The 26,907-nt window shown below is 39.0% G+C and overlaps 1 protein-coding gene across 8 annotated transcripts in view; it reads left to right on the forward strand.

The window, feature by feature from the left end:
- The first annotated feature begins 16,928 nt into the window (after window positions 1–16,928).
- Window positions 16,929–26,907, forward strand: part of IMMP2L (inner mitochondrial membrane peptidase subunit 2) — an 889,807-nt gene continuing 879,828 nt past the window's right edge. For 7 of the 8 annotated variants that reach the window (XM_045864397.3, XM_045864399.3, XM_054505219.2 and 4 more), the window contains exons 1-2: window positions 16,929–16,977; window positions 17,500–17,572. The gene's annotated coding sequence lies outside the window, so the exon portion shown is untranslated. Of the gene's footprint in view, window positions 16,978–17,009; window positions 17,033–17,499; window positions 17,573–26,907 lie in introns of those variants that run through there. The other variant, XM_045864398.3, reaches the window with a different exon arrangement.

Consider the following 26,907-nt stretch of genomic DNA (forward strand, 5'->3'; position numbering starts at 1 on the left):
CAATTATTTAATTATCCTTATGCATTTTACTCAGTGTTTTATAAATATGGAAGTGATACTACTAATGAAAATATAATTGAGACGAACATTAAAATCATGAGTGGGCTCAAATTTGCTGTATCTTTAGATCTAATCAAATACTATTAAGTACAACTTAATTGTACTTAAATTGGTCCACCATGTTTAATTGTGAAGAAATGGTACAAAATTGGAGTATATGTAGAAAACACAGGAGTACATTGTTGAAGGTTGTGACTTGAAGTCCAGGTCTAGTAATGGGAGAAATGGAGACATATTTTAAATGGTGGAAAATATGTTGCAGTTATTGCAATCAGCTGCAAAATACATTGCAATTATCCAAAGGCAGAGAGAAAATCACAGGTTTTCCCTGACATTCTTAGGGTATGAGAATTTCATTCCTTTTTAGGGCTGAATAATATTCTATTGTATGTATATGCTGAAAGGGTTCAGAACATGTCACCCCCAAATATGCCACTTTGGTGTATTGATTATTTTGAGGTAAAGGCAAAATACCCTGGCTGGGTCTGAAAATTAAAATGACAAAGACAAATTAACAGAAAAGCATACAAGTCTCTTTAATGTAAGTTTTACTTGACATGGGGACCTTCATAAGGAAATGAAGACCCAAAGAAATGGTTAAACCTGAGTGGTTTCTTCTTTTAAAGATTTTATTTATTTATTTTAGAGAGAGAGACTGAGACAGAGAGAGACAGAGAGAGCATGAGCAGGGTGAGGGGCAGAGGGAGAAGCAGGCTCTCCGCTGAGCAGGGAGCCAGACAAGGGGCTCAATCCTGGGACTCCAGGATCATGACCTAAGCCAAAGGCAGACGCTTAAGCGACTGAGCCACCTAGGTGCCCAAACCTGAGTGTTTTTATGCTAGGTTTGATGAAGAGTGGACAGTCATGGGAGGATGTGATAGGACAAAGATGACCTAAGTGTAGTAAACTGGAGAAAACCTAACAAGGCTTGTTCATCAGATTCTCTGTGGTGTCCCTCCTTCTTAGAGATAAGGATGCTCTTTTTCTCCAGGTATAGGGAAGTTTTATGACCTGCTTCAAGGGAAGGTCAGAAAGTCCTTCCTGCACATGCCATTTCTCAATTCCTTCAGTTTGAAACATTCAATATGCCAAGCTGCCATATTTCGGAGTAGTGTGTCCTGAACCCCATCACTGTTAAACAATAACCCCATTCTCCACTCCCTCAGCCACTGAAAACCTCTATTCTTTCTATCTCTATGCATTTGCCAATTCTAGGTACCTCATACAATATTTGCTCTATGTTCAATTTTGTTACTATGAACATTGGTGTACAAGTATCTGTTTGAGCTCCTGATTCCAATTCTTTTAGACACATACTTAAAAGTAGAATGGATAGATCATATGTTTAACTTTATAAGGAATCACAAATCATGCAACATTTGTTGTTTCGTGTCTGACTTATTTCACTTAGCATAATGTTTTCAAGGTTCATCCATGTTGTAGCGTGTATGAGAATTTCATTCCTTTTTAGGGCTGAATAATATTCTATTGTATGTATATGCTGAAAGGGTTCAGAACATGTCACCCCCAAATATGCCACTTTGATGTATTGATTATTTTGAGGTAAAGGCACTTGAGAAACAATAGATACAAAAAGGGATCTCTGACCTCCTTCTTTCTACTTAAAAGCAGATCATAAAATTTCTCATGAGAGAGATTCTCTTCCTCTGTAGCAGGAAGAGAAGAGCATTTTTATCACTGGAGACTGGGAGCCTACATTGAAATGGATCTGTGCAAACGAACTTACTAAAATAACCCTTTAGTTATTTTAGTACAAACCTATTAAAATAACTACCATCAGTTTCCTCCATATATTTCCTTGTCACTGTCTCACAATTTCCTGCCTCTTACTTAAAGCCCTTTGACTTGTCACATCTCCATATCTATCATTCTTTGTTTAAAAAGGTACTCGAGCTTTTGGGCCCAAAATTTCTTTGGGTCTTCATTTTCTTTTTGAAGATTCTTGTGTATGTAAAAAAAATATTAAATAAATTTTGGTTTTCTCCTGTTGATCTGTCTTATGTTAGTTTAATTCTTAGGCTGAGCCACAAAACCTAGGAAGTTAGAAGGAAGTTTTCTGCCCCCTTTTAATACCACATTCTGTTTATGCCTTCATCTATTGATGGACACTTGGGTTGTTTCTATCTTTTGGCTATTGTGAATAATGTTACTATGAACATTGGTGTACAAGTATCTGTTTGAGTTCCTGATTCCAATTATTTTGGGCACATACTTAGGAGTAGAATGGCTAGATCAGATGTTTAACTTTATAAAGAATCACTATTCCATTATCTGCAGTGGTTTGCCATTCTTATCAGCAAAGCACAGGTGTCCGATTTCTCTAAATCCTCACCAATACTTGTTATTTTGTTTTTTGATAATAGCCATCCTAAGGGAAGTGAAATGATATCTCATTATGGTTTTGAACTGCATTTCCCTAATAACTAGGCATGTTGAACATCTTTTCATATGCTTCTTGGCCTTTTTAATATTTTCTTGGTCCATTTTTGAATTCTAACCAGTGATTTTTTTTAAATACAAGATGAGGAATATCTTCAGCTTGTCAGTGATTATCTAGACATAGAAAATATCATAAATTATATAAAACTACTTTTATTTTTTTTAAAGCTTTTATTTATTTATTTGACAGAGAGAGAGAGAGAGAGATAGCAAGGGCAGGAACACAAGCAGGGCGAGTGGGAGAGGGAGAAGCCCACTTCCTGTGGAGCAGGGAGCCCAATGCGGGGCTCGATCCCAGGACCCCAGGATCATGACCTGAGCTGAAGGCAGACGCTGAACGACTGAGCCACCCAGGTCCCCCTAAAACTACTTTTAAATACAATTTTTGGCAGATGAATGAACAGAATTTATTAATTTTTCCCATCTTTCTCTTTTTTCTAGTTCCCATCTGATTTTGTATATAGTGCGTAACCAGCTTACTTGAAAAATGTGACAAAGAAGAACCTAAGAAAATAATTTCATGACTTTTCTGGATTATTCCATTTCTTACAGATTCCCATAAAATGTCTTTTAAAAAAATTATAAGATATTTCAAATGTCATAATTTCCATTTAACCAACAAGGCCCTCTTAGTTTTTTCCTTGAGTGTCCTATCAGGAAACTGCATTGGGCAGATTTTGAAATGGGCACAATTACTGGGTGTCCTTTCAATGGAATTTCTGACATTGTCTGGCTTAATCTTTGGGTTAGCTGATTCTCTTGGGGCTTGTTCTTTGAACTGTCCTTGACTGAGCTATTTTATAACTCAGGAAATTGTAGAAAACTGACTAATAGTAAAATGCAAATTATTCTTGTCCATAGACATGTAAATGAACGTCATTGTAGAGATACAGTTGATTTCCTCTCTGTAGAAAAGATTCCAAACATTGTAGTTTGTACAAACATTATAATTAGTGTTATAATTTGGTGCTTGTAGGATCTACTATTTGCATTTATTAGCAAATTTACTTCAAGACTCCTGACTGCCTTACATATCTCTGTTCTGATTCTTTTTTTTAAGTTATTTTTTTTAGTAATCTCTACACCCAACATGGGCTCAAACTCACAACCCCAAGATCTAGCTCTTCCGAGTGAGCCAGCCAGGTGCCCCTGTTCTGATTCTTTTTTGAATAGGTTGTAATATCATACTGGTCCCCTCATTAATGAATGAGCTAAATAAAATCTTTTACATATGTTCGTATGATAATTGTATTTTACCATTTTGAAAATCATCTTTTAACAACCTTATTATCCTCAATAGTGATTATTTACTTAGTTCTTTTGTCACTTTATTATTTTTTTTTAAAGATTTTTATTTATTTTTTGACAGAGAGAGACAGCGAGAGAGGGAACACAAGCAGGGGGAGTGGGAGAGGGAGAAGCTGGCTTCCCTGCCAAGCAAGGAATCCGATGTGGGGCTCAATCCCAGGACCCTGGGATCATGACCTGAGCCGAAGGCAGACGCTTAACAACTGAGCCTCCCAGGCGCCCCTCTTTTGTCACTTTAATTGAATCTTCAGCATATGCAACACTTTACCTTTGAACAAATTCATTTTTTTCCATTTATTTACATTTTTTTTCTGTTTATAAAGTCAACATTTATTAGGTTTTGCCTATTACCTGTTAATAAAATATGTGCTTATTAATTTTAAAAAATATTAACATTTTCTCATCTGTCCCTACCTCTCCCCAGGTTCTCATTTTTGCTTACCAATCTAGGAGTCATTTCCTTTTTTGACAAGGAAACACAGTTTGTAGATTAAAGAAATGGTTTATCTGGGGCGCTTGGGTGATTCAGTCAGTTAAGCATCTGCCTTCAGCTCAGGTCATGATCTCAGGGTCCTGGGATCGAACCCTGCATTGGGCTCTCTGCTCAGCAGGGAGCTTGCTTCCCCGTCTCTCTCTGCCTGCCTCTCTGCCTACTTGTGATCTCTCTCTGTCAAATAAATAAATAAAATCTTTTAAAAAATAAAGAAAGAAATGGTTTATCTGCATACCTGGACTTAAACATTGCATTTATCCTTCTCTGATAGTTTTCTGTATAAAATGGAGAAGTACAAACTGGATGAGATGTGATTTGTGCTGGCCCAGTCTTATTGAAATTATACCAGTGACTGTTACGCCCATTGTGGGAATGAACTTAGATTAATCTTTGTTGAACACATGCTATTTTGGGGGCACTTTTACTGTATCATCTAATTTATGAAATATTATATTTATCTTATGTGTGTTTCAAGGTCAAATTAAGATCAGTGACTGAAAGTTATAGGAAAAATAATTTCACAGAATATAAAAGAGCAACTTTTTGGTAGTTAGAGCTCTCTGAAAATGGAACAGTATATTTTATGAGGTGGAATACAGCAGGGTGGTTAAGAACATTAAGCTTGATGTCAGGGAGATCCATGTTTATGTGTTCTAGGTCCATCATATACTAACTTCATGACCTTGAGAAAGCTTCTTCTAACCTCCCTTCTATAAAATTACAATAACAATAGTACTTAATTCATAGTGTTTCTATGAGGAGTAAAGGAGATAATAGTTTTAGTGTTTTTAGTAAAGAATCTGACACACAGTAAGCCTTTGACAAGTGTCAGCTTTTAAAAAAAGTACTAAGTCCTTTTAGTTCTAATATTCTATAAGTCCATGGGAGGGTATTGTACCTGTTTGCCTCTGTTATTTGGAAGCTGAATTATAGACATTTACCAACCATGGAGTGAAGAGTAAAATGCATCTGTTCTCATCACTGACACTTAATCTAAGTTTGCATTTGTTATAGAATTGCTGTCTCAAGAATCCATACTTGATTACTAATCCTATTTCCCATTTATGCTATAAGCTTCTCACAGCCTATCTCTCAGAAGAATAGATATTGTCTGGCTTATTACTACAAAAAAGCCAAAGTTTGTATTGTAAATTCACAATAATTTGTCAATTAATACAAAAAGAACTTGGCGTTTCAAAAAAATATTGAAACATATATCCTTAAGCATTTAAACATTAATCCCTTATGATCTGTTCCTGCCATTGCTAATGGAAGAGTAGGAGATAACTTTATGGACTTCTAACAGCTTCATTCATGTCTTCAGGAGTCTGCAACTCCTCAGTTTATTTTAAACTCAAGTTAATTTTAGTTACTCACGCTCAAGGATAATATGTCTGCATCAGATTGGATTTACTTAAAAAAAATTTAATCTAATCTTTTTTGTGTACAAGTAAAATACAAATAGCAACTTTTATTTACTTGGGACTGATTATTCCAATCATTATTTCCCTTTCTATTTTCCTTTACTTAATTTCAAAAATTATCTCCTCTAACAGAAATTAAACAGATCAATACAAGGAGATAAACTCAAATCACATAGTTTTATTTTATATTACATGGTGGAAACTACTAAAATATTTTTAATAGAATATTCAAATAACTATGAATTTTTTCAGTAATTCATTCCTCTGACTCATGTTAGGACAACAGTATTTAGGCTTATAAAGTATAGAGAAATAGTAAAGTTTAATTAAGTAGCCAGTTATTTTGAAAGAACCAAGTTGTGAAATTGAATTTAGACTTTTCTTCTTCTAAATTGTTTTCTAAGTTTGGTGGAATAGCAAATTATTGATATTATGAAATGCTTATGTTGGCCTTTCTATTCCTGACCTTATGTTTCCCCATTAACTATTAATTCACAAGTTAAAATCCTAAGGACAAAGAATAAACCCAATGTTGATTGCTAAGACATACAGATTCTTCTTGAAATCCTGATATTAATCTCCTCTATGGTCTCATGTAACTCACTCGATATCTATGCAAAAAGACACCAATTTTGGAATATTTACCCATCCTCTTTTCCATGGGAATTGCTTTTCCTATTCACAGGGGTGGATCTCTGACAATCAGGTTTCCTCTACAAGAGCCTGACCAACTGTAACAGCTGATTGCAAGACAGGCAAGTTCTTAGTGGTAAACAACGCAAAATGACTCTTTCATTTTTAAAAAGAGAAAATAATTATTGCAAGAACTTAGGAATGCTCATGGAATCCATGAGAAGACCTAAAGAACTGGGCTTGGAAAACAATGAGCAAAAACTGAGGGAGGCCATACAACAAGACAGCCAGAGTCATGCTGCAGAAAGACCCCGGCTAGGACATGACCACCGTCATAGCTGAGCAGTTAGCACTGTATTACCAGAAACCAAAAGCTGCTACTGGCATTACTGCCACGAGAACTAGAGGCCAAGGCCATTGGTATCACAGCTATAGAAAAATAAACAAACAAACAAATTGTTTGTATCACTTGGTCCAGATTCAACGTTCCAGGCAAGAACATCAGATTGGCTGAGCTTAAGTCATCTGTCTTTGTTCTAGGAACCAAAGAGCTCGGAGCTGGAATTTTTGCCCACCTCACTTGAGAGCTCTATAATTAGAAAGATGTTTGGATGTTAGACAGATACCACTGATCAAGGATAAGTTAGGCCAATCAGATTTTCTCCTTGGACATTGCTGAATGGAAAGTGCTGATTTTAGCATACCATCCTTCATCTGTCAGGTGAAAGAGATATACACTTGGGAGCTGTTGAGTGGCCGCAATCTACCTGGTATATGAGAAAGCAGAGAAAGCCTATCTCCAGAGGGAGAAAAATAAAGCAAACATGCAGAAGAAGAGATGAGAGATGAAGAAGGACCTGGTAAATTTTCAGCTCCTTCCTTAGGCTTGACTGCTCTTCTATATTGTTAAATTATTTTCCTGCTTAGGTAGGCTGAAGATAGTTCCTGTGACATATGGTTAGGGGCAATAAGGACTTCTGTTTAAATTGGTACTGGGGCAGAGTTTTGAATAAGACATTCTTTTTTTTTTAAAGATTTTATTTATTTATTTGACAGAGAGAGACACAGCGAGAGAGGGAACACAAGCAGGGGGAATGGGAGGAGAAGCAGGCTTCCCGCAGAGCAGGGAGCCCGATGCGGGGCTTGATCCCAGGATCCTGGGATCATGACCTGAGCCGAAGGCAGACGCTTAATGACTGAGTCACCCAGGCGCCCTTGAATAAGACATTCTTAATCAGAAAAAAATGGTGAAGTCAAGGCAGGGTATGGGGTAGGAGGAGCAGGGAGGCAGGGAGGGGACCCTCACGCCCGCCCCCCCCCCCAGTCTTGGTGTAGAAATTTATCAATCTTATGCAGCATTAAAGTAACTAGTTAAATTTATTTATTGTGTCACAAAACTGAGACCTTTGTCCACCAAACTATCAGGGGCCTTAGTAGAAAACATTACACGAATTTTTTTAGCTGTCAGTAAAAGATGCAGTAGAAGAAAAAACATCAAGTTGATTTTGCATGACAAGAAGTAGAGAAAATCTGAGCTTCCAAACAGATTGTTGAGGTTCAGATGAAGAAATAAATCAAGGAAGTGTGAACTGCAGTAATCAAGTCCTGATTTGACTCACCTTTTTGTGGATAAGAAAAATGTCCTAACTGGGATTCTGGAAAGAATGGGGATATTCTGGAGGAATCAGAAAAGTTGGGAAACACTGATCTTACCCCTACCTCCTCACCCTCATCTTTCCAACGTACCTCTCGCTAGATAAAATAGAACAGGGACAATATACCATAGTTGATCAGAAAGAAGAAATTCTGGCACTCTGACTGCCACACCTCAGACCAGGTTCTAACTCACATCCTGGAGCACAATGTGGATGACAGAACCTTTAGAGTTGCTTCAAAAACAAACAAGCAAACAAAACACAGAGGCCTGAGTGGAGTAGCCAAGTCCTGGTTATTCAATTCAGAGGGTGGAAAATTTTCAGTGCATAAACTAGCAAGACTTGTGATGTTTGATTTTAGCAAGTGGAGTCCAAGATGAATGTGACAGCCAGCCAACAAAACTTTATAGGAGTTACTGTGCCAGTAAAAAAACTAAATGTGCTAAAAGGGGCCCATAGTTGACTCAAACCAGAGGAAAATGGAGACTCAACTCTCAGGAAATCTTCCAAGCTAATCCAAAGGAATAGTAACACCAACTGGAAGTTCACCATTGCATCACTAAGAAATTTGCCAAAGGATTTAAGTCAAAATTATGCCCTTATAAGTCATTGGTTCCTTTGCTTTTCATACTGCCACTGGCTAGCAGAATAAATCACATGTTCTGAACCAGTAACCACTATGTGTTTTCTACTTCTCTACATGGGCATTTCCCTCCAGTATAATATCTTAGCTGTACTGGGGGTGGTTACATTTGTAATTCAATCCACTCATTATAAGAAGATAAGAACAGAAATAAAACTGGTTTAGAGGAGTAAATGGATATCACATGGAAATCATGTAGAAGAAGAGAAATGGCCCTCAGACATCATTTTAGGGTGTAATGGATTATCTGTTACTTTGAGTAGGTTTCTGCTGGGAAACATATGTGAGTTGTTGTGTGTGCTTGTACTTGAACATGGAGTAGTTGGATCTAAATATCAGGAATAGCTTTGTAGTGTAGAGATAGAAGTGTGTGCCCTTCTTGTATGTGTGCAAGGAGAGAGTGCTTATATCCTGATGCCTTCCCCATGCAATGACCCGAGTGTTACTTATTGGGATATCTGCCTGGCCATCTTTTCCAGGAATTGCCTGTCCTATCCATAATGGTCATCCACTGCCAGCCATGTGTTTTCCTTGAGTGACTGTGCTAGAGCTATAATTGGACCTAGATGAATACCTATTTCAGAATGGGCCAACTGGCCTTCCTATTTCCAGAGATAGGAATTGGCAATTATGGGAAGAGTATTCTCTTTCCATCTCCATGCCTTAGTCCATCATATAAAATTCTCAATCTCTTGAAAATATTATGGAGAAAGTTTCTTCCCTTCTCTCCATCTTTCAGTCTCTCATCCCTGTGGAAGTTGGTGGAGTGTTTCGCTTAATTGGTGAATTTGGGAAAAGGGTCATTGCGCATGTTCTGACCTAGCTCTTTTCTCTCTTCTTGTATGTATGTAAGTGGAGTGTGCTCACTTCCTGCATGCCTTCCCCATGAGATAAGCTCACCAGGTCAGGCCTGCTTCTGAGATGGAAGAAATGCAGTTGCTTGGTAATCTGCCTGTGACTGAGTGTGTTCAATTCAAGGGAAGGTTGTAGAGAACTCCATTTCTGCCCCAAGTTCAAGTTACATCCTCCAAACCAGTCTTATTGTGGTTATAGGTCAATTGGCTTAGGAATCAGAAGGGAGAATTACGTGATGAATTGGCACCATAAAGTCCAAAATAATTGAGATGGCCAGTCATTCTGGGCTTGTTTCTTAAATAATAGATGCAAACCAGGGAGCTTGGAGTAAATATCTTCTACCTATCATGTGGCTGGGAAGCACAGGAAATACATCTGTAAAGAAAGAGAACAGAGCAAATTTAGAAAGAAGCAACGTCAAGACACAGGGTTCGGATGCCTTCCATCCCATTCCAGAGCCCTGCTGCATTATACTGGCCTTAGGTTCTGTGAAATAGCACTCACTCTTATTGTCTTTCATTTTTGCTTAGGCTAGCTCAAGTTGCTTTTATAATTTACCAAGAATCCTAACCAATACACTCTCTGAATTTCATTATTCTCATCCATAAATGGCAATTTTAATACTTGCCCTATGTATCTCACTAGAAGAATAAAATGAGATAATAGAGACAGATAGAATCATAAACTCTTAAGAGGCCCTTTGATAATATCCCCAATAAGTGGTTGTCCAGCCTTTTTCCTTGACAGGAAATCACTATTTCTTGAGGCAATCTGTTCTCTTTTCAGAGTTCTCTAGTTGCTAGAAAATGGATATATATATGGAATAAAAATTTTCTTCCCATCTCATTTATCCTAATTCCATCCTCTTGGGTCACAGAGAATAAATGCAATCTCTCTTGTTCAGGACAGCCCTTGAAGTATATGAAGATAGCTATGAAATTCTCACCTAAGCCTTTTCTGCTATAGGCTGAGCGTTTTCAGATTGTTTAAGCATATATCATCATTTCCCTGCATCAGAATGCCTAGAATGACCAAGTAGGTTTGGACACATGAGTTGGAAAGAGAAAATATTTTGATTAAGTCTTTATCATTGAACAAGAAAAAAAAGTCTTTGTTAATAAGGCAATCAGTCAAGAGCATCACATTTTTATAGTGCTTCCAAATTCCTAATAGATATCTTCATGATTCAGGAAAAAAATAAAAATTTCTAGGAATTTTCAAATCATAAGTTATTATGTATTTTTTATTGTACTTAAGTGTTTTTAACAATGATAGGTGACCATAATAATAAGCAGTGTATCATTTTTCAATGGGAGGGTTGTACTAAAAGTTTTAGAGGTTTTCTGTAAGAATAAGGAGAAAACAATAAATGCATGTTACAGGAGTATATATTTCAACAACGTGTCAAAATGATCTTTATCTGATAATAGAAAAAAATTAAAAGAAAATTAACACTAAATAAATATAAAATGTTAACAAAAATATTTAAAAGTAACAAATATTTGGGGTGTCTGGGTGGCTTGGTTGGTTAGGTGTCTGACTCTTGATTCAGCTCAGGTCTTGGTCTCAGGGTCATGAGTTTGAGCCCTGTGATGGGCTCCATGCTGGGTGTGGGGACTTTGTTGAAAATGGCTTCTGATCGATTTTTATGTTTTAGGAGGTCTGAATCTTTACCCGACTTGTACAAATATCCCATTAATTAATTTGGAGGAAGGGCAAAGAGAAGGAAGTCTTCTATGACCATTGATCAAAAATTATCCTACAACACTTAGAGAAAAAAAAATGCTGTTTCTGAAAATGTGAATCTAAGTCGTTCATATCTTCTGATCAGTTTGTGGACTGGGTGCTGACCGTCCACGCTGCAGGCTGACCAAAGAGCGAACAGCAAAGAGTAAAAACTCTCTTTGGGGTTAAACAAAGTAAAACTTCTCTGCTTAGAATTTGGCAAGGCAAGGCAAGGCAGACAGATGCAGACAGTAAGGAAGCAATAAACCGTTTTTTAGATTCAAACAGGTTATGACTTACTTCCAAAAGCAAGTGTCCCGAAGGTATCAGCCCCCATGCCATTTTCCATGAGGTGACACTGAAGAAACTTCCCAGATGACTGTAACATGGATGACTGGACAGTCTTCATTTGAGAGCCAATGCCATGTTTGAGGTAAGCAGTTTTATAGCCTGCAGTCCTGCTCTCAGAGGGTGAGGGAGAAAGTTTTCTACCTCATCAGGGCCCAGGAGGCACGGAGAAGGTGTCTCCTGACGGCCTTCCTGACAGATAGGGAGGCACATGAGAAGGGTGTGGCTGGTGGCAGCTCCTTACAAGCCTCTCGTGTTCTTGTGCTACGGGAGGATCAAAAGGCGTTCCACCCAGACTGCGATCTGCTGTGGTTAGGCCTTGCTCGCCCAGACTGTGTGGAGATGGGTAAGGTTTCCAGGGCACCATGGTAGAGCCATTCCTCTACATTTAGTTTCTGCAGCCTTTTGTGTGATTGTGATTTTGTTAATCAAAAATAATGACTTTGGCCTGAATAAAATTTCTGAGGTAAAAAGATCAAGCAGAGTGATTATTCCAGTAAAAAGAAGTTACATTAATAGGCGAGTCTTCACTAAACCTGAAAGTCAGTGATTGGTTTAATTCTAAATTGTTATAAGAAATCAATCTCAGTCACTTTATGAGACCCAGTTATTTGCCTCTCCGTTTCCATTCTCTTGCCCAATCCCACCCCGCCCCCCACCCCAATCTTCTTTTCCACATGTTTGCCCTGCTTTGTGGAACAAACATTGATGAATGAGAGACAGAAGGCAGGAAGAATCCAATAGAAAAAATTGCTTGTTTTTCCTTCTTCTGAAGGACGGTTACAGTGCCTGGTGGTTTCATACAGTCTTCCTGAGATGCCCCTTGTGATCAAATAGTCAACTGTATACTGAGTTGATCCTTGAGCAACAAGGGTTTGAACTTCGCAGGTCCACTTATAAGCAGATTTTTTTCGAGAAATACAGTGCTGTAAATATATTTTCTCTTCCTTATTATTTTCTTAATAACATTTTCTTTTCTCTAGCTTACTTTATTATAAGAATACAGTATATAATACATATACAAAATTCGTGTTTATCTGCTGTTTATTGGTAAGGCTTTTGGTCAACAATAGGCTATTAGTAGTTAAGTTTTCAGAGTCAAAAGTTATACGTGGAGTTTTGACTGAGTGGGGGTTGGTGACTTCAACCCCCTAGTTGTCAGTAGTCAACTGTACTGTGAAGCTATAACCAGCTTGTAATATATCACCTAGGTTTTCCTTCTTCCTGTCCCTGCCTCACTCACCCTATCCCCTTACTCTTGCTTTTCTAGGACCAGCCCCTCCACACCCAATAAAATTTTAGTATGTACACTTTCTCTCAGGCACTGTTTTCTAGGAAATCTGGGCTAAGGCAGTCACATTTAGTTTTAAATTTGTATTATGAAACATTTGAAACATATATGAAAGCTGAGGAAAAGTCCAATGAACTCCTATATATTCATCACCAGGTTCAATAATTACCCAGTTTTGTCACATTTATGTCATCTAGCCCTTCTTCTTCCTTCTTTTCTTTCCTTCCTCCCTCCCTCCCTTCCTTTCTTCCTTCCTTCCTTTCTTTCCTTCTTTCTTTCTTTCTTCCTTTTTTCTTCTTCCTTTCTTTTCCTTCCTTCCTTCCTTCCTTTCTTTCTTTCTTTCTTTCTTTCTTTCTTTCTTTCTTTCTTTCTTTCTTTCTTTCTTTCTTTCTTTCTTTCTTTTTCTTTCTTTTCTTGTTAAAATATTTTAAAGCAAGTCCCAGAGAGTATGTCATTTCACTTCACCATACTTCAGAATGTCTCTGCAAAGATGATGGACATTTTCTTACATAAACACAATACCATTATCATACCTAATAAAATAACAGTATTTCTTTGACATTGTCTAACAACAGTCCATCGTCAAATGTCCATGATTGTCTTACAAGTCTTTTTACTGCAGTGATGTTTGAATCAGGACCCAGACAAGTTTCATACTGTACATTTGGTTGCTACCTATCTTTAATCTAGAGCTTCTCCTCATCCTTTCCCTCTCCTTTTTGTCCCCGTTATTAACTTGCTGTGAAGACAATGTCATTTATTTTACAGACTGTCTTACACTCTAGATTTATCTGTTACTTTCTTCGTGGTGTCATTTAACTTGTTCCTCTAACCCTCATGTTTCCTGTAAGACTGTGAGTAGGAAGTCAGTTTTAAGGCTTGCTTAGATTCCATTTTTTATTTCGTTTTGTTTTGTTTGCAAGAAAGGGGGTGCTGAGTGCTTCAGATGGCGTCAGATAAGAAGGCACACAGTGTCTGGAGTCTCATCAGTAGCACTACTTAGACTATTAGACGGAGGTAGTGAACACCCTGATTTCCACTGTAAAGTATATCATTGACCTTTTCATGTAATGGTTCCATCCACTGACGATTGTTGCCTGAATCATTTACTTCACAAAGGATTGCTAAATTGCAATTTTCCAATTCTCTTATTTCTTTCACATTTATTATAAGAAACACCTTCCCCTCAACAGCCATTTGATTTTCTGTAATACAGTTCAAACAGGAAAGGCAATATGCGTTCTCATTCTTTTCCTTTGTTTTCATTTCTATAGAATATGGAGTTAGCGCCCTAGTTGCTTGCAAAAGTGTCCAATTGTTTTTGTTTGTTTGTTTGTTTTGGTTTTGGTTTCTCACGTTTGGAGTATCATTAAGGGCTCTTGGATTTTTATATATTCAATATGTTTCAAATGATTGCATTCATTATTTTTGTTGGTGTTCAAATTGTCCCATCTTTGGCCAAAGGGATTCTGTAGTTTTGGTGTTTGTGACCTTTTGACACTCTTATTTGTTATAAATGAATTTCTTCTTTGTGGCACAGGACATCTCATACTTATCATCTATATATCCTGCCCCAGACCTGGGCAGGTGGTTTCTTTTTCTCCAGTTTCTTTTAGTTGGAAATTATATTTAAAAACCCAGAATGAGTTGCTTACATTATTTATTTGTAGTAAAAATGAAAGCTTATATATCTAAAATTTTACTTCAAGGAGGTAACTTTAGAACCTAGTATTTGTTTAGGTAATAAATAAAACTATAATTACTTGTTTTATATATATTTTTAGCTCACTTTCAAATTATTTATATAAAAGGAAATGCACACATTTCATTATAAGTATATGTAAAATTGGAATAATAACTGTATAGCAATGTTTCATTTTTCCAGGTGGCACAATTTATATTGAAAATTTCCCAGAAAGTTTGAAATGAAGGATATAAATGAAATCTCAAATGTTTTCATATGTATTCAAGTAAGAATATCAATTTCATCAGAGTTGCTATAGTAAAAGCTTTGAAAAAACTTTCAGAAAGGTGATGGTTTGATAAGAGCTGTCAAATTTGAGTTTTAGCCTGGAAAAAGTAAAGGGCTATAATTTCAAGTGTTAGCGGACTCTGGTGTGGGAATGCATAATATTGAATTAAATGAATCCAAAATGCTATTTGGCAGCAATTCTCAAAGTAAGGTTGGAGGACCCTAGGGTTACTGAGACTCTTTTTAGGGGGTTTGCAAGGTCTTCCCTTCTTCAACTACAAATTTGACTAAGGGCTGCTTTTCTTCATAATATCCTAGCTGTAACAACATATCGCAACAGATTGAATGCAGAAGCAGAATATGGGAATTCACCTGTTTCTCTTAAACCTGATAGTAAAGAGATTTGCAAAAAATGTAGAAAAGTCTATTTTTTTTCTGAGTTTTTAAAAAATATAGTCATTATTCAAAAAATGTTCATTATAGTAACATGTAATGGGTCTATTATTCTGAAAATGAATTAAACACATATCTAAAATTTTTCTATCTTAATTTTTAATACAGTAAATATAGACATATTTAACCCATATAAATAAAAGCTCTTTAAAGTTCTCATTTTTAAAAATGTAAGGAGATCTTGAGACGAAAAAGTTTAAAAACCTCAATGATACCTTGGACTATTTGCTTACTAATTTAAGTATGTATGAATAGAAATGGATTTGAAATACAAATATATTCATAGAATTTGTAAATTTAATTATTTCAGGTTAGCCTTGCTTAGATATCTCCTTGAATATTAGACATGTCTAGCCATACTTTAATTTTGTTCCTTAGTGAGGAATACATATATGATTCATTTTCTCTCTGGTGACATTAATGCCACATGGAGGGATTTTCGAATATAAGAAGACAAATCATTATATCTCAACTCCACAGATAAAGCCAAATATTCAGGTTAGAATTTAATTGATGGATTTGAAGAAAATGGGATGTTCTGAGGATTTACCCCCGCTTCATTTTTTAATAGATTATGTTTTAGAGCAGTTTTACAGAAAAATTGAGCAGAGAATATAGAGTTCCAATATATTCCCTGACCCCACATTTGCACAGTTTCCTCAACTATCAATATCCCAGCACCAAAGTGGTATATTTGTTACAATCGATGAACCTACATTGACACATCATTGTTACCCAGAGTCTATAGTGTATGGTTACTGTTCACTCTTGGTATTGTACATTCTACGGGGTCTGACAAATGTATAATGCTATGTATCACCCCGATAGTATCATAGAGAATATTTTCACTGCCGTAAAAATCTGTGCTCCACCTATTTTTCCCTCCCCTCAGCCCCTCAACCATTGGCAACCCCGGATCTTTTTACTGTCTCCACAGTTTTACCTTTCCCAGAATGGCACATAGTTGGCATCAGACACTATACTATAGCCTTTCCAGGTGACTTCAGCTTCTTATGCACATTGGATGAATCTTAGTGACTAAATTCAGTCAGATTTAGCAACACTTTTTGTGTGTTAATTAACTTTTAGGGAGCTTGTACCATTTGAAGACAAAAGCTTAGGTATGAAATCCCAGCTTTTCCAAAGTAAACTCCGTGTTCTGGATTATTCTTTTTGGCTTGCCTAGAGAAAGCAAAATTGAAATCGTTTTCCTGTGTACACTTTAGTAGAAAAAACGCAATAACGGAGTCCAGACCGGGGAGCACTGGAAAGGCTCTTTGCCACTATAATTGTGCACTCCAAGCAACTGCTGGGGTCTCCGTTTCCTGACCTCTATAGCAAGGGGAGGAGCTGAAGACACAGTTTCACAGAGTTTCAGCTCTCTCTTGTCCTCTCAGTCATTAGTACGGTGCAGCCTTAGAGTAAGGGCTCAGTTATTGCTTGCTGAGTGAGTGTTACTTTTGATCCGTTGCAAATCCACGACGGGTTTTAGGGCTAACCCAGGCGGGCGCCGGGGGGAAGGAGGGGGCGGTGCCGGCTTTCCGCCGTGGGCGGAGCTTCGCGCGGCTCCCGCGCGCCCGGGAGTGGAGGCGGAGCTTTCCACTGGCGGAGGGCGGGGCTAGCGTGGGGACTTCCCCTGGGCTGAGCTGCGCAGCGGGTGCGGAGGGCGGGAGCCCGGCGGCGGTTCGGGGGGCACTGAGAGGCTGCAGGGGGTGGGTGGGTCCGCAGCCGCCGACACCTGGCGGTCCTCTGGGCTTGGGACCCTTCGGGTGGAGTCGGCTCCCGGCGGGGCGGGAATTGCTGGGAGGCTGAGGGCTGCTCGGCCGCGAGTGCTGCGCTGTCGCGGGCATGTGTGCGTGCGCGTGTTTATCTGAGGGCCCGCGCGGCGGCCGGCGCTGCCGCCGCCTCCTCCGGCTAACTGTGGTTGCAAACCGGCGCCTAACCGCGGCGACACCTGGTCGGGAGGCGGCTCGCTCTTCCCCGCCAAGTGGGCACCCCAGGATCTCGCCCTGTCCTCGTCCCCCTCTTAGGGGACAACTCCGGCTCCAAGCCCTGGCCGTGAGGGAGCGCTGTGGGGACGCGCTGTCCTCTGCTTTGACCTGTTGGGCATGTGGTGGGAGTTCCTGAGGCTTGAACATCAGGATTTTAAAGCACCTGTCTCTGTCATTTTTACTTTTAGGGTTTTGGCCAAATTGGGCGAGGGCACAAAATAACCACTTACCCCTTCTCACCGAGGAAGAACGGGAGAAAGGGTAAGTAAGGAATGATCAGGGGTGGAAGGAGCTAGGGCTATAGTAAGAAAGAGCAAGGGAGAGAAAAATCTAGATCCAGAACTGCTCCTGGGGGATTGAGGGGCCAGATTCTTCCATTTCATCAGGAACCTGAGGCCCACCTTCAAGGGTCACAGGCTCCAAACCCAAGAGTTTTTTTCAGGCCTAGAGTCTGTAGAGCTGGCTGGGAGTTTGGCAGCTTGGCAAAGATCCCTTATAGCCACTTGACAGAAAACTGCCATTACCCTTCCCGTCTTTGGAACGTGGGTCTTGCAGTTGTCTGCCTCCAGTCTGTGTCTTCCTCTAAGCTGTGATTAATCCCGGAGACTGTATTGAAGAATCATGGTGCTGCTTGATTATTGACAGAAACCCCACCCACAGATCTTTACCTTTTAAAAAGAGACTCCTGTAAAAATTCTTTAGGACGCCAAAGGGTAAAGTTAATTAGCAATATGGTAACTGTTGAAATTCTTTTGGGATCTTCTCACAAGCTCATGGAGGAAGTTTTTTTTTGTTGTTTTTTTGTGTTTGTCTTTGTTTTTTTTGGTGTGGGGGGTGATATTACCAGGCTGGGTCTTTTACTCTTGACTTTCGCTTTGATACCCCCTCACAAATATTCTATTCACTTCTGAAAAGTAGCCAAACAGCGCACAGAAACCCTTGGGGTTTGCTGTGATTTTTCGGCATGATCTCTTTCAGTGGTTCTTTAGTGCAAATTTTCCATTACTTCTCCAATATACCACTCTTACCTTCTTACTGGTGAAGTGAAACATAGCCCCTCTCAGAAAGTTGGGAATACCTTATGCATCCTATGTGTCCCATATAAAACATTTTAAGTTAGCTAAAATTCAGGTTAGCCACAAGCAAGAATGTAGCAAACCATTCTTGGATACTTATGAAGGAGAGCTAGAATTGCACTCTGTGGCAACTTGACAGTGGCTGCCTGTGCCCTGAACCAGTCTTATTTGGACTCAAGTGAGAGATAACCATATAATTTATGAAAAACCAGAAAATAGTTGTTTATTGATGATGGGTTCATTCATTGATTCAGTAGGTATTTATTTTTTCCCACCAAAGTGTGGAACACTGATACATAAGTAGGACGGTAAAAATCATGAGACTGGGTTTGGAGATGGCCATTTGGAGCAGGCCTTTCACCAGAGTTCTGTAGATTTTCGGAATACTTAAGTGTTACTGTACGAGACCTTCCCTATACTATTGATCTTAGTCATGTGCAGGTCTATACAGTGTTGTGGGAGGACAGTGCTATTTTTCTGCCTTCTAGTACTTTCAGTGATAAACTTTAAAGGATTACTGACCATGGTGATTTGTGTCCTGTTTTAGAATAGTATTGTTACTGGACAGAGAATCAGTTCTGAACTCATGTTTGGCTGCTGGCAGCTTGAAAATCAATACTTGAGAGACAAGCGGGAAAGGAAAGATTGTTTTATTCAGGAAGTCAGCAACCTGGGGAGGATGGTGGGCTAATGTCCCAAAGACCATCTTCCCAGGCCAGGTGAAGCTGGAGAGTTTTAAAGGAGAAGGCGTGAAAAATGGGGCAGGGGGCGCTCCATGCAGGAGAACCTGGGGCCCAGGTGGTTATTGGTATGTCGACATGATCCTGAATAGACTTGCTGGCATCAGCAGCAGCTGTTTTCAAATGTGATTAGGCGTTATCTTCTGGGCAAGTTTGGTCCTTCACTCCTCAAAAGGCCACTTGTTTGCAAATCTCAAGGAAAGTAGGTTAGTTTGGCTACAGACCAAGGGACTTAGGTCAGCAAGCAAGGAGTGCATAAGCTTGAGGCAAGTTAACCCTTAGGACCAGTTGGAGCGCTATTATAGTGCTATAGTCATTTTGCAGTGTATTGAAATGTATCAGTATAAAAAATTAGATGAGGATAGTATTTTGAATTATTCCATAAAGATCACATAAGATGAGAAAACATGGAGTGTTAAGGATAATGCACTTAAGAAAATAAATACTAGATTGTTCGCTTGTATGAGTTTCTGTACATTTAACCTCATTTTTTATTTAAGATGACTTTCTTGTTACAAAGGATATATAGGATTAAAAAAAGTTATTTAAAAATGAGTCTTGCAGGGATATAAAAGGTAGTAAGTCTCTTATGAACTGACTCTCAGAGGAACCCTCTCAACTATTTGTGTTTCTTCAACTTTTTGTTTCATGATTATGTGTTACTATTTGGCAAAATTGTAAATTTCTGTCTTTTACCTCCATATTCTTGGCTATGTAACACCACTCCTTGTTCCACGCCCAGTCCTCATGTAGAAGTGGCACGTCTTTTAGAGTCTTTTCGACATGGGCTCGAGTCCTGGCTCTTACCTCATTAACTGCCACTTTGTGCCACTTAAAATTTTGCTCCCTAATTTCTCACCTGTCAAAACAGAACAATGAGTATATTAAAAAGTATGCAAAAAACAGCATGTGGCATATAGATACTAACTGTTAATTTCCCTCCCTTTTTATCTGGTCACCTATCACATTCTTAATGATCTTCTTTGCAACTGAAGCAAGGTATCTCATACTTAGTTGCTGAGGTGGGCGTTTGCATTTTCACAGCGATCACCTGTTAAATCTGATCCTAGAATTTCTGGGACAAAGACTGACACCTGATGTGGTTTGAATCCCCTCCCCCCATCATGAAATCATTCCACGACCATGTCTAAAAAGTGTCAGCTTGAAAAATGAAGGGAAAGAGTTCCTATAAACGTGTTTAAAAAGCTCTGACACTGTTCTTAACGTGGGAAAGACATAGTACCGCATTTAGCTGAGTGCTTAAATTTAGGATTTCTATTTCAGAAATGTCTTTGGTTTATAGGAATTACAATAAAAATGCTGATGCTTCATGTCCAGACTGTCATGATTTTACCAAGTTGTGGGTTTAATATACAGCTAAGCTGTGTATTTAGTGTATCTAATACAGCTCTGGAAGCCAAGAAAGACAAGTCCATAGACATCAGATTTTTACCCGAGACATCTGGTTTCACTTTGCTAAGGAGTACATTTTGTCAGTAGATTATAGGCATATCAGCTGTACTGCTGTAGTTTGTGGCATTCTGTCATAAGCTCTGGTCTGTAGGGTTTAGTGTAATGTTTTATTCAAATGACAGCACACTATAAACGAGCACCTGGTCAGATAAGCACGCTTCTCACAGGTGTCTTCTAGTGTCATTGTTCTTACAAGTTAACAAGGTAAAGTAGTTTCTATCCTTGGTGACTTTTTGTGGAAGAAAAATATTCTTAAAGAAAAGCCTTGCTAAAGAGCCCATGGTATTCCAGAAATTCATTTTCAAGTCCATTTTTGTAATGTTGAACAGTGTACTTATAGGAATAAAATAACAAATAGCATTTAGATTTCCAGATCAGGGCCCAAAGCTATTTTCTTTTCTTTTCTTTACTTATTATTATTTGTTTTTTTTCAAAAAACTACCCTGAGATCAGGACCTGAGCTGAGATCGAGAGTCAGATGCTTGACTGACTGAGCCACCCAGGTGCCCCACCAAAGTTATTTTAACTCACTGTATGCCCATTATGTATTAGTGGTACACTATAGACTTTAGCCAACATTTATAATAGTGTTTTGGAGAGTGATATATTCTGAGGTTGGCCTAGAATAGCTAGACCACATCTCTCTTCATTTTGAGGTAGTCAGGAGTATGGAAATACTCTAGAGGCTGTTATCTCTGGGTTTTCAGGTAGGCTCTAATTACTTAGCTGTGATCTTGGATACAGATTCTTCATCTGTAAAATGGGATAATTACTCGTGATTACTCTGAGATTTAGTGAGTGTTTGTAAAGTAGCACAATATCTAGTATAAAACTGGCTCTCAGTAAATAGTAGTTTCATTTCTTTCCTCTAGGTCCTGGCCACAAGAATAAAGATTGCCAATCCCCTAGCCCCTGCCTTTTATCTCAGACTAATCCACTGGTAGGACCTGTGGCTCCAGCAGAGGGAAATTACCCCTGGAATCTGGGATTTAGTAGTGGGGGCTGGGAAGAGGCTATGGAGAATAATGACAAAGGGGAGGAGTGGTGAACTGACAGAGGAAGTTGCCAGTCTTTTGTTCAGTCCATGGACTTAGGCCTATGAATTAATAACTTGACTGGTAGAAAGAACCATCTTTATCGCTGACCTTTCAGTTGATCTTTTGTTAGCTGCTCTATTGGAGATTCTTACCTCCTTATTGCCTGATTAGTCTATTGATAAGTTCTTTTTTTTTTTAACCTTGATAATACCTGAATAATCATTTATTTCTATATTTTTAATAGGTGGGACTTAATAATAGATGTCCGTACTTCCTTAAGATCTGGACTTCTTCTATACTTGAAGTCCAGTTGATCTTTTTATCCTTTCATTGGCCTACAGTTCATTAATTCCTTTTTTCTTTTGAACTATATGCTATATGCATTGAACTTGTGCTGAGGATATAAAGATGAAGTCACTGTCCTTGATCAAGGATCTTATAGTCTAGTAGGACAACAGACATCTTGACCAACAGTTCAAATATTGTGTGCTATTTGCCCTAACGAAGATATAAGTGCAAAGGAAGGCTAGCAGGAGCTCTTGTTCCCTGATGGAAATGCCAGGGGAGGATTTTAGGTTATGTTTGAGCTGAATCTTGAAAACTGAGTAGAAGTGGGCAGGTTGACAAGCAGCAAAGAGCATTTCCACACAGGGGTAATAGCATGAATAGTTGTATGGCATTATGAGGGCCTGGTGTGTTCAGGGAGCTAGATGTAGGTCAGTCATATTAGAGTGTGAAGGGCAAAGTCAAGAGTGAAAGGAGATGAAACCGGATAGCTGAGTCAGGGCACACCTCTGCCATGTGCAGCATTGTGAGCGACATGAAAGGTCACCGTGAAAGCAGTGTGTTGGGTAGATTGGGGGTGGAGCAAGGTGCCGGGTGGGGAGGCAAGACTGGAGGCCCAAGCAGACAGTGCATTAGTATGGATAATGGGAACCTGAGAGCAAGACAAGGCTGGAAGTAGTGGGGATACTTAGAAATAAGAATGTTTAGGAAAAATATTTAGGAGGAGGGAAAATTGGCTGGTTTTTGTGACTGTTTGAATGTAACAGGAATGGGAGAGTGAGGATGCTGGAATAGCTACCAGGTTTTTGGGTAGTGAGAGGGAAGAGTGAAGAGGAAGCAGGTCTGAGGGGCAGCTGATGGGTTCAGGTTGGGACGTGTGATTACTTTGCTTGTAGGGCATATCCTGGGTGAGTTGGGCCTGTCTAGGAGGCAGTTGGATATGAGGTCTTAGAGCATCACAAGGGATGTGGAGGCTGGAGATGCAGAATTCTGAGTGCCTAGTATATGGAGAGTAGTTGAAGGTGTGGGTAAGGACGAAAGTGCTCAGACGAACTGCATAGAAAGAGAAGAGAAAAGGGCTCAAAGTAAGTCCTGAAGAATATTGAAATATTAAGGACAAACCAAGACAAAGACAGATATAAGGATGCTGAAGGGGAGTGGCCAGAGAGGCTGGGAGGAAAGAGAAAGCAAAACTTTTCAGGCCGACTTGCAGAGTTTCAAGAAGTAGAACCCAATTAAAAATGGAATGCTAGGAATCATCAAGTACAATGAAGATTATAAAGTGCCTGTTAGAAGTCAGTGGTTCCATTGGACTGGTGGGGGCAGAGATTACACTGCATGGGTAGAGGAGTGAGTAGGAGGGGAGGAAGTGAGGAGAGAGTAGGTGTGCCTGGACCCCTCCTCAGAGATTCTGACTTCATTGATCTCCAGTCCAGAATTTTCAGAGCTCTCCAAGGGATTCTAATACATGTCCGAGGATGAGAACCACTGTGGCAGACTTCTTTTTTTGAGGGGAGAGAGAGCATGTATGTATGCTGAGAGGAAAGAGCCCCATAGACAGGGAGGTGTTGAAAAGGTGGTTCTTTTTCATGTTTCTTGTGGATAAAAATCAGATTGTCACTGTCTTTGCCTAATCTTCCCTTTAAAACAAACAAACAAAAAATGCATACTAAATGTCCTATTTACCCTTTTTTTTCTGGCCCAGAATTCCACTGCTAAACTTGCTCTTCCCACATCTGGTCTTTTTGCATACACTATTCTCTGACCTAATCCACCTGTGGGGGAAAAAAGTCCCCTTTCTTCTATTAAAAACTGAAAAATTTCAAAGTAGTGTGTACAGGAGGCTAAGGGGGAATTAACCATGCCAAACATAAAAAACGATCTGATTTAGCAAACACTAGTATCTGCTATCTTCAAGGCTGTAGAAGATGGAAAGATACATAAGATGGGAAGGATGAATGAGATAGGGATCCTGCTCTTAAGGACTCCTCAGGTCAGTGAGTGAAATGGATGTGTAAGTAAATGACTTAAGCAATACATGCTATTATAGAAGTTCAAAGTAAGATGGATACAAAAAATGGCCTTCTTTCTTCTGTGTGATCCTGAAGACTTCACACAGGAGGCAACACTTGAGCTAGAACTTGCAGTAGAGTTTAGGTATGGGATGATGAGGTTCAAGGAGTGGGATCGAGGGAATAAAATACTCTTTGGTGGCCCCATGGTAGTGGCAGAATGGGTTTGAGTTTTTCATCTCCTCGTCCTCCTTGTTCTTCTTGGTTTATTGCAAGATATCTGTGTCTTTCAGGGAGTTTTGGGGGATAAAGATGTTTCCGCTTACATGTAGAGATATCTGCAGTTTCTCCTTTTATAGTCTAAGCTTTCTGTGAATTTACCACCACTGGTTTATTATATGCTAGATGCCTAAAACAGACCAGAGGAATTAAATCAGAATCTCTGGGGATGATGTTCAGGTACTGATATTTTTCAAAGTGCCCCCAGGTGTTCTAATGGCAGCCTGGGTAGAGAACCTCTGGGCTCAAATACAGTGTAGAAGAAAAGTCTGGGACTTGGAGCTAAAAAGTTATAGGTTGGGTTTTTTTTTTATAGGTTGGATTTTTGTGATTCTTTTTAATAGCATGTGTCCTCAGTTAAGTTACTTAGACTTCTCTAAGCCCCATCATCCTTTGGAAAATGGGAGTGGTAGTAAATCTGCCCCACCTTGTAGTATCGTGTGGGTCAAAAGAGGTGATTATGTGAAGGGACATTACATGCAGTTGTGGTTGTGACAATGAAATATTCTGTTGACTTTCTCCAGGAGTAGATAGGCTAAGAGCTGGCTACCTTGTCCTGTAAGGTAGTAACAATTTTATGGATTGGAATTTAAGATACCACCGTCATGAACATTTTGCTGCTCTATTTACTACATTTGTGTAATGCTAAAATGTTAAAGACCTAAAGAAAAAATGCAAGTCCTTAAATAATCAGCTGTTGAGCTTTTCTTGTCTGACATATTAATTCTGTTTAAAATTATACAGATGTTTATTGTGATTAAGATTGTAAAGTATATAAATATTTTCAATGTCAGTAATGTGATTGTTGAGTATTAAATGTTCTAAATAGGTTTTTATTTTTAAAATCTGTACATTAAAAAAAACAGAAATCTTCCAGAAGACAGTAAAAAGTACCATGGAATACCATGAATTCAATTATATTGCAGGTCTCATCATGTCTGTCAAGTATATAGGGACATGTGCTGTGTCTTTTTTTTTTTTTTTTTTTTTTTACTGTGGGATACCTGGTATATTAATGCTGGTGGTATAATCACATAGAAATGATCATCCTTATGGTATTGTAACTTATTTTACTTGAAAAGTAGTATTGTTTAATGGCAAGAAAACTGAACCTAAAGCCTAGAGATTGGATTCCAGACCTGGTTTCCCTGCGCACTCCTAAATGGTAGTAGATAAGTTAGTTTCTCTGAGCCTCACATGCATTGTTCTCTGTTGCTTTGTAACATAATCAAAAACTCAGTGGCTGAAAGCAACAGTAATCATTTATTTTATCATGTTTGCTGTGGGTTAGCAGTTTGGGTGGATCTGGTTCAGGATCTCATGTGGTTACTGTCAGATGCCAGCAGGAGGTGCAGTTATTGGAGGACATGCATGGGGCTAAAAGGTTCCCTTCCAAAGTGCCTACTCACATGGCTGGCAAGCTGGTGTTGGCAATTTGGTTCCTCTCCACAAGGGGCTTTCCAAGGGGCTGCTCTCATCATGGGAGCTGGCTTCCCCAGAGTGACATACAGGATACCAAGGTGGAAACTCTAGTGCCTTTTATGACCTATCCTTGGAAGTCACACACCACCATTTTTGATGTCTTATTGGTCTCACGGGCCAGCCCCGATTCAGAGTGAGACTATACAGGATATGAGGCATGTATCGTTGGGGACCATCGTGGGGGGTTGGCTGCCTGACAGGATGATAGTCTCTACCGGGCATGGCATAGCTTTGAATTTCAGTGAAGAATTTATGGAAAATCATTTGTGAAACATTAAAGCAGCAGATAAATTTGTCAAGTTTTTCACATCTTCTAGTATAGAAGTAGTACATATAGTGGGAGAAAATTATAAGTAAGGACAGTAACCATAACAAGACCCTGTTGGTAAACTGAGTGACCATAGGTTTTATCCTAGACAATCTATCTCCTTGATGAAATCTCTGAATGTCTGTTTTTGTATCTCTTTCTTGGCGTTCGTTCTACTTTGCCGGGATTATAGTCATTTGTGGACGTGACTCACCCTATGTTGGACTGGAAACTTTTAAAAGTAGGGGCTACATCTTATTCTTCATTGTCTTATGGCACCTTTAACTTAATGCCTAGTACTTCATTGTTGTTTAATCGCTATTAGCTGAACTGAATTGGATCACTAGCACAACTCCAGTCTTTATGCCTCCCCTGAAATTTCAGATGCAGAGGGTCATTATTTGTTCAGGTGGTATTGATGGTGGTGGTGGCTCCTGCCAGAACCATTTTTAACCCTGTCCAACGGGTCCCTGATTTGCCACTATAACCTTTAGCCTCTCCTAAATGACTCAGATGTTTGGATCTGCCAGGTGCTTAGCCTGTTCTAATTGATGACCAAAGCAGCAAGCGCACATACTCCATTTTCATTCCTGTATGGCTGTTTCAGAATTTCATTGTACTCCTGTCCAGTTTGGTAACTCATACCAGGTTTTTGACTTCTTAGGTTAAGAATGCCCAGAAGATAAAAGTGTACATCTTTCTTCCATGTAATAAATCATAAAAATTTAATCTTTGCAGTTTTATCCAAAGTTTATTTTGAGAGCTAGGTCTTTGTAATGGCACTTTGACACACACCCTTTTATATTTCTTTCTTTTGAAAAATGTTTGTAGCATTTATGGTCAGCTTTTGAAAAATCGTCTTGCTTATAGCTGGGGGACACATTGTAAACACATTATCAAGTTCT

The sequence above is a fragment of the Mirounga angustirostris genome, unplaced genomic scaffold (genome assembly GCF_029215605.1).
Source record: "Mirounga angustirostris isolate CCGP_5_RB_7025 unplaced genomic scaffold, mMirAng1.0.hap1 SCAF_12, whole genome shotgun sequence".
Taxonomy (NCBI): Eukaryota; Metazoa; Chordata; class Mammalia; order Carnivora; family Phocidae; genus Mirounga; species Mirounga angustirostris.